The sequence below is a fragment of the Arachis ipaensis genome, chromosome B07 (assembly GCF_000816755.2).
Source record: "Arachis ipaensis cultivar K30076 chromosome B07, Araip1.1, whole genome shotgun sequence".
In the NCBI taxonomy this organism is placed as follows: domain Eukaryota; kingdom Viridiplantae; phylum Streptophyta; class Magnoliopsida; order Fabales; family Fabaceae; genus Arachis; species Arachis ipaensis.
In genome coordinates, this window is record NC_029791.2 from 40,284,237 (window position 1) to 40,297,358 (window position 13,122).

At 35.3% G+C, this 13,122-nt stretch overlaps 1 long non-coding RNA gene across 1 annotated transcript; it reads left to right on the forward strand.

Annotated features, from left to right (window-relative positions):
• Window positions 9,444-12,784, forward strand: LOC107608335. Its single transcript, XR_002350746.1, has 3 exons — window positions 9,444-9,761; window positions 12,075-12,133; window positions 12,469-12,784. It is a non-coding gene; the product is annotated as an uncharacterized LOC107608335 (long non-coding RNA).

A 13,122-nucleotide genomic window follows, 5' to 3' on the forward strand; every position in this document is an offset into this window, starting at 1 on the left:
AATTGGTAAAATCTAGCATAATTCCATCATCCCCAGGTACGAAAAAATAATTTATAGAAAATATTACTCACTTTACCTCCTACCTTCATAGTATCCTTTTTTTATTGTCCCTTCTGGATCCATAGGATTGCTTGTTCTGAACAAGAATTCAAAATACAATTGAGCAGTTCTTTCAATACCCTCAAAATTCGAGTGTACATTTCTATTATCATCTTCAAGCCTCTAAATTTTGTTGTATTTATTCTAAATCTGGACATTTGAGTGAAAAAACCTTGTGTTTTGGTCCTGACACTTCAGTCATTGTACTCTCGCCTTTGATTTCCAATATCTTTCTTTATTGAAATATACTTCAACTAGTTCCTCTTTTAGAATTCTAATGCACATGCTATCTGCTGTAGTTGCCTTATTTTTTTCCTCTTCTAGTCGCTGCTTTAAGTGTTGAATCTAGCTTATAGAATTTCTCTCTTGCTACCTTTTCCATTCAACAAGTTTGTGCCTACATTTGTCAAGTTTTGCAATGAGTTTGAACATAGGCAAGTCTTTTGAATTTTCTTGCCTTGTTTCCTTCACAATTTAGATCACCTTTTCACTGTCGCACCATCTTTCCTAAAAATGAAACTGCTTCTTAGCTCTCCTTTGCCCCATATTTGAATTTACTAAGAGTTGTCTATGGTGCGTAATTTCTAATCTAAAACTACTGACAAGTGTATCGAGTCGTACCAAGTAGTAAACTCACGGTGAGTAAGTGCCGATCCCACGAGAATTAACGGACTAAGCAAGCAACAGTTGATTAGCTATTCTAGTTAAACACGTTAAAATGAGAGTTTTGATTTTCAATAGGCATAAAAGGAAATAAAACAAGAAAGCAAACATTAAACGGATGAGAAAAAGGTATGAGAATGGAGTTAAGGCATGGGAGATGTTTAAATGTCTGGAATAATATTCAATGTCAACTACCTTGATCATGCAATGATTTTGTTTATAGCAAACCCCAGGTGATTAAATTCTTATTCCTAGGCAATCCAATCTCCTCTAATATAACCAACCGTCAATCCCTTGATCACTCAGTTATATAAGAAGGTTAAGTCCAATTTTCAATTTATAGGCCACACAACCCTAAGAATCCAAAAGCAGAATGCAATTATATGTTACGTCCCACATTTAAGTCCAGATAATTAGAAGTTATGAGGAATAGATTTTAACCTGTAATTCTAATGATATAACTTTTCCAATACTCAAATAGAATTCAAGTAGAATTAGAGTTATTTCTCAATAATCACTAATTCCTAAGATGAAGAACGAAACCAATCCTTAAATAATAATCAAGGCATTAATCAAGAATAGAAAGACAAATATTTTTTAATCCATTCAAGTAAACAGAGCTCATAACCTTAACAATGAAGGTTTAGTTACTCATGGTGTAGAAAACTCTAGCAGAGAAAAAGTATGAAAAGTGCCGAATGAAAAATTAGGAGAAGAGAGGTACCCGCATGGGCGGATCTCATTCCTATTTATAGTCCTAATTAAAATAGATTTGAAACTTAAAGAAAACTCTAAGATATCTATTCTAATAGTCTTATGATTTACAAAATCAAATCTCCAAAAGCCTTGTTGATTTGTTATAATATGGTCCCCATCCTTTTTAGTACTCACTCGGTGCCAAACGCCAGGTTCTGGGCATTTGGCGCCACCTAGGCAGTGGACCTTGTACGTGAAAAATATGTTTGGGTGCTAAACGCCGGTGGCTGGGCGTTTAGTGCCAGGTCTCCTGAAATGAGGCACACTCTACGAAGCTTTGGGCGCTAAATGCCGGGTTGTGGCATTTAGCGCCAGGCACCCAGAGAAGAATTGATCCAATTAAGCTCTTGTGGTCGTGCGTACGCTCAACAATGCGTATGCACAATCTCCCTTTTCGCTCCAGCGATGCTTACGCATGGATGATGCGTACGCATGGTCCTCTTTTATCTCTTAATGCCGTTTTCACAAATTCTTCACCAAAGTATTACCTGTAATCAATCAAAAGCCACAAAACTCAAAGTAGTATCCAATGGGGCTAATCCTCTAAAATCCTCTAACAAAGCAATAGAAAAACTATATAAATCACATAGAAAAGATACAAATGATGCTCACACATCACAACACCAAACTTAAAGTGTTTCTTGTCCTCAAGCAACTTGAACAATGAAAACATAGAATGGGTCTGGTTAAAAGTAAGAGTTCTATTGAAGCTCATGCTTGTTCTAAGAGTGGGGTTTAACAATGTCGTAATCATGAGTGCATCCTTATTCTTCATTGTTCCTTAAAACTTGGGAATGTCAACAACTCAAACGAACTAAAACCTGGATGATGTTATGAAACCTCACTCTGTTAAGTCCAGATTGATCCTTGAATTCCTTTCTTTGAACTTTAGAGAGAATTCTTTTGTTGACAACTCTAAATACTCAAGCACAAGGCAACTCTTGATAGTGAGCTTTCAATCGGTAATCCCGAACCAATTGGTCTAGGTTACCGGGTGATAAAGCACCCTGCGGATCTATTGACTCAAGCCTTTCCTTGACGAGATAGCACCACAAGCATATAGTTGAAATCTCAACCATTGATGCTCAGAGCTTTGCAACTTAGCTTTTTTTTGGGTAGGGTGCTTTTCACCTTGAGCCTTGTCATGACTCTAAATGCTTTATTTTCAAGCTTTTACTTGATACATAAGCACCACAAGCACTTGACTAGGATTTTCTTTGAGCTTATTTTTCTTTCAATTTCCTTAGTCGGTGGTACTCAGAGCCTTTGGCTTCTCTTTCAACCCTTTTTTTGTTTTTTTTTCTTTTCTTGCTCTTTCTTTTTCTCTCTTTTTCTTATTTTTCTTTTCAATCTCTTTTGGTTCAAGGATCACCCTCCTTCTCAGTTATGGATGTTTCATAATAATTCTCTAAATTCTTGTTCCTCAAAAGTCAATGTTCCCCTTGTTCAAGGAACTTCACACATTATTCTCCTAATACAATCATAACCACAACATATACACCACCACATGCATTGTAACAAGAAAATACATGATAAACTCAACTTTTAATCATAAATGCCATTTCTTTTTCTTTTTAAATACTACTTGAGGATGATACATAAGGCATTATTTAAAATAAAAGACATAAACTAAAACAACAGAGAACTAAAGGAAATAACTACTAAGAGCCATTCATTAACAATAAAACTGGAAAACATGAAATAGAAAATAACATAAGGAAACAGAAACAGAAATAAGATGAAAAGAACTCAACCACCTCAGTCATGTTGGTGGCAATCTCCCTCCTCAGGCTGTGCTCCATAAGGTCCTCTCAGATGCCCCATGTCTTGCCTCACTTAGTGAAGCTCGTGGCGCTGACTCTCTTGTTCAGTCACAATCTAATGGAGGAGGACGCCGTGGCTATCCTGAGTGATCCTCATCTGCTCAAGAGATGAGGTCAACTGCTACCAGTACTCCTGAGGTAGGAAGTAATGCTCCTGAGGCACAAAAGGTGGTGAAGGTGCTTGTTGAGCCTCTTCCTCAGCTTGCCCTCTCGGGACCCTTGCATATTCTTGTGCATGCTCCATGGTCTTCTTCGAGATAGGCCGCTCAATTGGGATCGGAAAATCATTCTCAAAGCGGATGCCAACAGTCTCACAAAGCCGGTAAACGAAATGAGGAAAGGCCAACTTGGCATGAGTGCTAGCGACGGAGGTGATGCTGTAGATTTTCTATGGAATAATATCCTCCATCGCCACCTCATAGCCAACCATGATACAGTGGATCATGATAGCTCTGTCCATTGTGCACTTCAAACGATTACTAGTGGGGAGAATAGAGCATTATGGATAAACTCCAACCATCTCCTAGCAACTGGCTTGAGGTTATGCCGTCTTAGCTGATTCCGCTGTTCATCCGAACTCAACCTCCACTGAGCTCCCGGGAGGCAAATGTCAGCTAGAACTTGGACGTACCTCCGATCCTGGTTCACCCTTTCACTGTAAGTCTCTAAGCCATAGCCCAGAGGTGGTAGCCGAAGGGCAACTCTAACCATTCTTAGATTGAAATCCAATACCTTCCCTCTCACACACGTTTGTTAGTTCTTTTCATTTACTCTCCGAACAAGGTCCTTGTAGGTGATCCACGCATTATTTTAGAATTCCTGGACCTTCAGCTGGCCCACATCGGTATGTGGATTGCATAGGAATTGCCAACCTCTTCTCTCAATTTATTGTCAAATCTCCAGATATTCATCCAGCTTGAGGTCGAACTTCACTTCTGGGATTACCTTCTTTTTGACTGTGATCTCAAAAAAGTGCTCTTCATGTCTGATTTGAGTCATAGTCACCGAATTGTGGTGCCTTGCCTTTCCTCTTCCTTGAGGATGACTCACCTCCCTTTGGTGCCATTGATAAAAATAAGAAAAAAGAGAGGCACGACAACACAAAACTTAAAAATTTTCTTATCTTCGAGCAAAAAAAAGAGAACAAAAGGGGAGTAAGTTCGGTTGGGATAAGTGGGAAGAGGAAGAAGAAGAGAAAGTGGAAAGTGATGGAGAGAGGGGGTCGTGTGCTTAAGGTGAAAATGGGGAGAGGGAGTGGTAAGAATGGGAGAATGGGAAATTAAAAGAAGAGGGTAGAGAGTGAAGGGGAGCCGTGGAAAAAGAGGTAAAAAAAGAAAGAAGAAGAAGTTCGGGTGTGAGGGATATGAGGTAAGTAGGGGTATATATAGGGAGGGGTGGGGACAAAAATGGAAGGAAGGAGAAAAAGAGGGGGGCACGAATAGGTGGGGTTGGTGGGTTGTATAGAGAAGGGGAGGGAATCTTGGGGAAAAGGGAGGGTTGGGATTGGTGAGAGAAAGAAGAGGGATTTGATTGGAAAAGGGGAGGGTTTCTGGGGAAGAGAGTTATTTGATGGTAGAGGGGGTGTTGGGAAAGAGGAAAGGGGAGAGATTCAAGGAGATTTGTTGGTAGTTTGAATTCAAACTAAAAAGGGGGGAGGGGTTCGGCATACCTGGTGCCAAATGTCGGGTGGTGGGCGGTTGGCGTCACCCATTCCGAAGTCATTCCACGCCAATTCTTCCTTCGGCGTTAAACACAGAACCCTTGGGATGTTAAGTGATGAGGACGATCTGTTGGAACATAGCTTTGTTCTAAGCCAAAATTGCATCCAAGGCATCCAGCTCCATAACGCCTTTCTTTACGGTTCTCTCTGAGGAGTATAAGTACCTATTATTAGCCACCATTTCAAACAAGTCCAGGGCCTCATCAGTCATCTTCATATGCAGAAAACCTCCTACAGAATTATCCAAAGAGAGCCTCAAAGCCGGAGTGATACCCTCTGATGAGCGGATAATTTATACGCTTTTTGGCATTGTTTTTACATAGTTTTTAGTATAATTTAATTAGTTTTTAGTATATTTTATTAGTTTTTAAACAAAAATCACATTTCTAGACTTTACTATGAGTTTGTGTATTTTTCTGTGATTTCAGGTAATTTCTGGCTGAAATTGAGGGACTTGAGCAAAAATCAGATTCAGAGGCTGAAGAAGGACTGCAGATGCTGTTGGATTCTGACCTCTCTGCACTCAAAGTGGATTTTCAGGAGCTACAGGAGTCTAAATGGCATGCTTTCAATTGCGTTAGAAATTAAACATCCAGGGCTTTCCAACAATATATAATAGTCCATACTTTGCCCGAGTTTAGACGACGCAAACTGGCGTTCAATGCCAGCTTTCTGCCCTATTCTGGCGTTAAACGCCAGAAACAAGTTGCAAAGCAGAGTTAAACGCCAGAAACAAGTTACAAAATGGCGTTTAACTCCAAGGAAGACCTCTACACATGAAAGCTTCAATGCTCAGCCCAAGCACACACCAAGTGGGCCCGGAAGTGGATTTCTGCATCATTTACTTATTTTTCTGTAACCCTAGTAACTAGTTTAGTATAAATAGAACTTTTTACTATCGTGTTAAGATGAATCTTGGGATCATTTTTGAGACTATCCTTGTATCACTTTTGTCTCTTCATCACGTTTAGGGGGCTGGCCATTCGGCCATGCCTGGACCTTGTTCTTATGTATTTTCAACGGTAAAGTTTCTACACACCATAGATTAAGGTGTGGAGCTCTGCTGTTCCTCATGAATTAATGCAAAGTACTATTATTTTTCTATTCAATTCAAGTCTATTTCTTCTTTAAGATATTCATTCTCACACAAGAACATGATGAATGTGATGATTATGTGATGCTCATCATCATTCTCACTTATGAACGCGTGCCTGACAAACACTTCCGTTCTACATGCAAACAAGCTTGAATGCATATCTCTTAGCCTCCTGATCTACGATCAGAGTCTTCGTGGTATAGGCTAGAATTATTGGCGGCCATTCTTGAGATCCGAAAAGTATAAACCTTGTCTGTGGTATTCCGAGTAGGATCTGGGAAGGGATGGCTGTGACGAGCTTCAAACTCGCGAGTGCTGGGCGGAGGGACAGACGCAAAAGGATTACTGAATCCTATTCCAGTATGATCAAGAACCGACAGATGATTAGCCATGCGGTGACAGCGCATTTGGACCATTTTCACTGAGAGGACGGGATGTTGCCATTGACAACGGTGATGCCCAACATACAGCTTGCCATAGAAAGGAGTATGAAGGATTGGATGAAGGCAGTAGGAAAGCCGAGATTCAGAAGGAACTAAGCATCTCCATACGCTTATCTGAAATTCTCACCAATGAATTACATAAGTATCTCTATCCTATTTTACGTTTTATTTATCTTTTAATTATTAAAACTCTATAACCATTTGAATCCGCCTGACTGAGATTTACAAGGTGACCATAGCTTGCTTCAAGCCGACAATCTCCGTGGGATCGACCCTTACTCACGTAAGGTTTATTACTTGGACGACCCAGTGCACTTGCTAGTTAGTTGTGCGAAGTTGTGAAAAAGAACTAAGATTATGAACGTGCGTATTAAGTTTTTGGCGCTGTTACCAAGGAATGGACGATCACGATTTCGTGCACCAAGTTTTTGGCGCCGTTGCCGGGGATTGTTCGAGTTTGGACAACTGACGGTTCATCTTGTTGCTCAGATTAGGTAAATTTTATTTTAATTTTGAGCTTTTTGTTTTTATTATTTTTATTTTTATTGTCAAAAAAATTTTCAAAAAAAATAATATAAAATAAATTATTCTATGGCTTCAGAATTTTTAAGAATGAATTCTAGAGTTTCAAGATAACATGTTGAAGTCTGGCTGGCTGTAAAGCCATGTCTAAATTCTTTTGGACTGAGGCTTCCTCTTCACATGCTTGAACTATGTATACTGAAGCTTGGCTGGCCATTGGCCATGTCTAGTGTTTTGGACCGGAGCTTTCACTGAAAGCTTGGCTGGCTAGTAAGCCATGTCTAATTCCTGGACTGGAGCTTTAGACTAACATTGCATGATTCCTGGAATTCTCATTAGAAATTTTGAAATCCTTATTTTTCTTTTTCCAATTAATTTTCAAAAAATTACAAAAAAATTTTAATAAAATCATAAAAAAACCAAAAAAAAAATTTGATGTTTCTTGTTTGAGTCTTATGTCAATTTTTAAGTTTGGTGTCTTGCATTTTTTTCTTTTCTTAAAAATTTTCAAAAATATGTTCTTGATGTTCATCTTGACATTCAAAGTGTTTTTGGTGTTCATCTTGACATTCAAAGTGTTCTTGCACGCATTAGTTGTTTTGATTCATAATTTTCATGTTTTGTGTCATTTTTGTGTTTTTCTCTTTTTTTATTAAAAATTCAAAAATCAAAAAATATCTTTCCCTTATTCTCTCATAAATTTTCAAAAATTTGGTTTGATTTAGTCAAAAAGTTTTTAAATTTAATTATTTCTTATGAGTCAAGTCAAATTTTCAATTTAAAAATTCTATATTTTTCAAATCTTTTTCAAAAATCAAATCTTTTTCATTTATTTTTACATATTTTTGAAATTTTTTTTTTAAAAAAATTTGAATTTCAAAATCTTTTTCTTATTTTTATTTCATATTTCCAAAATTAATGCTAACAATTAATGTGATTGATTAAAAAAATTTAAGTTTGTTACTTGCCTAGTAAGAACGATTCAATCTTTAAATTTTAAAATCATATCTTTTTGTTTCTTGTTAATCAAGTAATCAACTTTAATTTTCAAAATCAAATCTTTTTAAATTTCTTTTTCAAATCTTTTTCAAAAATAAATTTCAATCACATCTTTTTCAAAATCAATTTCAAAATCTTTTCTAACTTCTTATCTAACTTCTTATCTTTTCAAAATTAATTTTCAAAATTTTTTTTTCAATTAATCTTATCTTGTTGGATTCTTATCTTTTTCAAAACTACCTAACTAATTCTCTCTCTCTAATTTTCGAAAATCACTAACCTCTTTTTCAAAATTCCTTTTTAATTAACTAATTGTTTTAAATTTTAATTTAATTTAATTTCATTTTTCTTTTTAAAAATTTTCGAATTTTAACTTTAATTTTAAATTAAAAACAAAAATATTTTTATTTTATTTTATTTTCAAATTCTTCCATCTCTCATCTCCTTCTAATTATTTATTTATTTACTAACACTTCTCTTCTACTCAAAAATTCGAACCAACTCTTCTGTGTTCGAATTCTTATCTTTTCCTTCTTCTATTCTTCTCTTCTTATACTCACATAAGGAATCTCTATACTGTGACATAGAGGATTCCATATTTTTTTTTCTGTTCTCTTCTTTTTCATATGAGCAGGAATAACACTACAAGAAAAAGCGTGTTTATCGACGGCAAAAATCGACGGCTATTTCTGCCGTCGATAATTTTTGACGGCCTGCTGTCGATATTACTAAAAAAATAATTAAAAATAAAAATATTAAAATCGACGGCCTAGTCGTCGATATTTTTATAATGCATTAATTTATTTCCCTATTATCGTCATATTATAGGCGAACCAGAAGTCGAAAATAAAATCGACGAATATGGCGTCTATTTTATTATTTAAATATCGACAAATTTGCCGTCGATAAATTTGAATGGTCTAGATTACTTTCTAAAATGGGATGAACGGTCTAAATTTAATCTATATAATAGATGCCATATGTGTTGTTTTTTATATTAAAATCGACGAATATGGTGTCTATTTTATTATTTTAAATATCGACAACATTGCCGTCGATAAATTTGAACGATCTAGATTACTTTCTAAAATGGAATGAACGGTCTAAATTTAATCTATATAATAGACGCTATATGTGTTGTTTTTTTTATATTAAAATCGACGAATATGTCGTCTATTTTATTATTTAAAATATTGACACCTTTGCCGTCGATAAATTTGAATAAAATCGACAAATAGGTCGTCAATTTTTATCACTAAAAACACATTTTCTCAACTCCTGCTTCCAAAGTTCACAAACGCATACTTCCCCAAATTCAAGCTAGGTATTCTTTGGTTGACTTCGCTAGCTATTCTAGGTATCCTTTGATTGAATTCGCTTTCTCTTTAACGCCGCCTCCGTCCGACACCACCACTGGCGACCACCATCGCCTACCCTCTCTCTCTCTTCCTTCTTCTCTTTCTTCCCCATTTCTCCATTTCTTCGTTCCTGCGTGCGACACCCCTATTCGTGGAGTCACCCTCTGTCCGCGTCTTCAAGCACCGACAGGCAACCACCAGCGGCGACGACCTTCTGTGCCACCGCGACATCACCACCACCCCACCGCCTCTCCGTTCTTCTTCCTCCTTTCATCAATGCAGGTTCCCTTCCCCTGTTCCCTGTCTTTCTTTTCTTTATTTTTACTGCTTTTTAATTCTGTTTTTAAAAATTTTGGTTAGGCTTAAGTTTGTTAAAACTTGTATTTCTGGACTGAAATTGTTGTTGGCTGTATCTTTCTGAAATTACTGGGTTGAATGTTGCTTAGATTAAATTGAAATTTACTGTTTTGAACTCTGCACACCACATGTTCGGAGAAATGCCTGAATGAAATTTTTGTGTATAAGGCTTTATTATTATGATTATTATTAGGTTTATTTTTTCAATTTTATAACATTTTGATAGAGTAAAATAGTAAATAGTGAATTGTATCTAGCTAGGGAAGAATCTAATAACATATCGTTTGGGTAATGAGCTCGATGGGATTCAATGGTTGGTACTACACTTTGGTAAAAGCTAAAGCACATTTTGTGTGGTCCGCTAGTTTTAGTTTGTACTTGAGACACACACACTTTTGGTGAAGAGTACTGTCAATAATGCACGATTGTTGGTTATGCTTTGAATTTTGTACTTGCTTCTACTCCTATGAAGATTCACGTTATTACTTAATTATTGGTTCTTTCTCATTCATGCACTTTATGCAATTCACTTTTCTACATCTATGTATTAGTTATGGAATCAATTCTTTATTTTCATGGCTTCACGCCATTTATGTATAAAACTTAGTAGTGGTCGCGTTTAACATAATTCACACAACTTTCAATCTAATCTAACACTCGGCTACTGCATATTTTAATTTCTCCATTTAATCACCTTCGATCTTACTCGTTTACTCCTCCCAACCTAGTAAAACCTTAACCTAATTTTGTGCTCACTGAAGTTTTTTACCTAACACCCTACTCTTATTTTATGTTACTAATTAATTAGCTTCATATTATTGATGAGTGAGTATATTATATAAAGTCTCCTATTGTCTAAAACAATTACGATTATTTCAAAAAGAAAAGAGAAAGTTTGAAAATTAAAATTTTTCAAATAACATTTCTTTAATTTTTGTCCTTTATTTTTATCCTTTGTTGATTAAAAAAATTGTATTATTACATACAAAAATGTGAATCTGCTAGCTATATCTGGCCTTCTTCTTGTTGCCAACTACATACACCATCTCATTTTTATAAAAGTGGAAGTTGTCACCTTTGTTATTATTATCATGTACTTTTACTTTGGATGTATAGAAATGGAAGGACATTTAGGAACACATACTATCATCTTTCTTCCAGTTCTATCTTATTACAAATAAATATTGCTAACTTATTTGTTGATCATTAAAAGTTTTCAAATGAAATGTCATGGCTCGAGTTTTGATTTTATTTAATCTATTTACCTTGATCAATTATATTTTCTGGTACTATTACTACACTGTTTAGTTTTAGATTATAGTGCTTATGGTATTAGTTCAACTTGCTAGCTATATTTCAATGTCTCTGAATTGCATGCATTAATTTATGATTAATAGATAAGATCCATAACAGTGGTCATTAGTGGACTGTTCTCTAGAATTAATAGATAAGATCCATAACCGTTTCATGAGTTTTGCTTAGGCCTGCCCAATAAAAAAGGGCTCACATGCTAATTACCAGTTTGGTTTTTCTTTTTATTTTTAGTGTCCTTTTAAGATATTTGTTTTATTTGTTCATTTGTGTCTGCAACTATAGGCTTATAGTATATCTGAATTCTGAAACATGAGAATATGTCAGATTTTTCATTCAAATTAAGCACATATACGTGTAAAGTGTAACATTGACTTGTGATGAAAGTTCAATTCATTAGCAATTAAAATAAAAAGTCATTAGCATATGAATCTTTCTTTTTTCTGGTAACTGTAGCATAAAAAGGCAATAATTGAATGCTAAAGCCTAAATTACAAAGTCTTTCAAAGTATGCCTTTTGTACATGAATGATGATGATGATGAGTGTATATCTAAGCTCCCACTTGGCTTTTGAGACTTCCACTCATTAATATGAAAGAAAATAAAGCTTTGTTTTCGTTCAAAACTCTGTTTCTTCCTACAAATGACCTATGCATTTTGTTCTATTTTCCTTTTGAAATCTGGCACAAATCTATTGGCTCTCTGGATTTTATCCTCATTTTTATTAATAACAGTCTCAAGACAAAAATATAAAAATATTGAAATAATTATTTTTCTATTGTTTCAATACCTTATAGTTTATATAGTATTTTAACGTGACTTTCATTTCTTCTCAAACATTTAGAGTTATATCTATAGATTGCAATGATTCCCTGTTCTTAACTTTATATTTTGATTTTCTAACAACAACATATACATTTGAAGCAGCTTTCTTAAAAGATTCCCTCTCTCCCTGGTGCTGCGAAGTTAGGGTTTCCTATGACCAGGTACACTACCCTTTTCATTTCTTCAATTACTGCTTGCTGTAATTTCAGCTCAGGTATTAGCAATTGCCAACTTCTGCTTATTCTTTATGTGTTGATTGCTTGCTTGATTTCTTGTTAGCTAGTTTTAAGTTTGTTGGAATTTGAAATTCGGTTACTAATTAAGCATTTTGTTACTAGCTGATTCTATTTTCTGGTTTAGCTTCTTCAAGCTTAGTTAGTTTTCTGCTTCTTTGTGAAGTATGAGGAATCATCAATATTGAAAGAATATTCAGTTTTTTGCTACCGAACTCAAGATTCTGATATACTCTTTTGCAATATTTGATATTTCTATGCAGCATTTCACAGTGGGAATTGTAGTGGTGTGGGTCAGTAGAATCTTTTGATCAAAGAAACAATAGTGGAGTATTTGGTTCTTCAGCATATACACTATCACAAAGTATTGGTAGAGTTTAAGACTCCCAGAAAAGCTATTCAAGGTTCTTCAGCATATACACTTTTTTTTTATTAAAGAAAAATCTGCTTCTGCTATATTCAATGAGCTGGCAGTGCAGGGTTAGTATATGCTGTAAAAAATCTTGCAGCCATTGATTCTTTTAAACTTTGAAGCATGCATTTTCCTCTCATCTTCCTACTCTTCCTTCCCATGCATTTTCCTTCATACTCTTCCTACTCTTTACTGAATTCAAATCCGCAAAAGCATTTTACTACTAGCTGATGACACTACTAGCTGATTTTACTTTAATTGCATTTTACTTTAACTAGTATGGATAATAACTTGCTTATTTTAATGTGTACAGGATATGGTTGGTAGAGACGGAGATCGCGGCCATGGAAAACCACAGAGTTCTCAAAGGGAGGATGATTCTGACGATTTTGATGACTCAGATGATTACTTAGACGAGTATGAGTAGGTTATTTGATTACTTTACTTTGAATATTTTGTATTATTAGTAGATAGCAATTTAAACGAATATAAGTCTAAGTTTAGT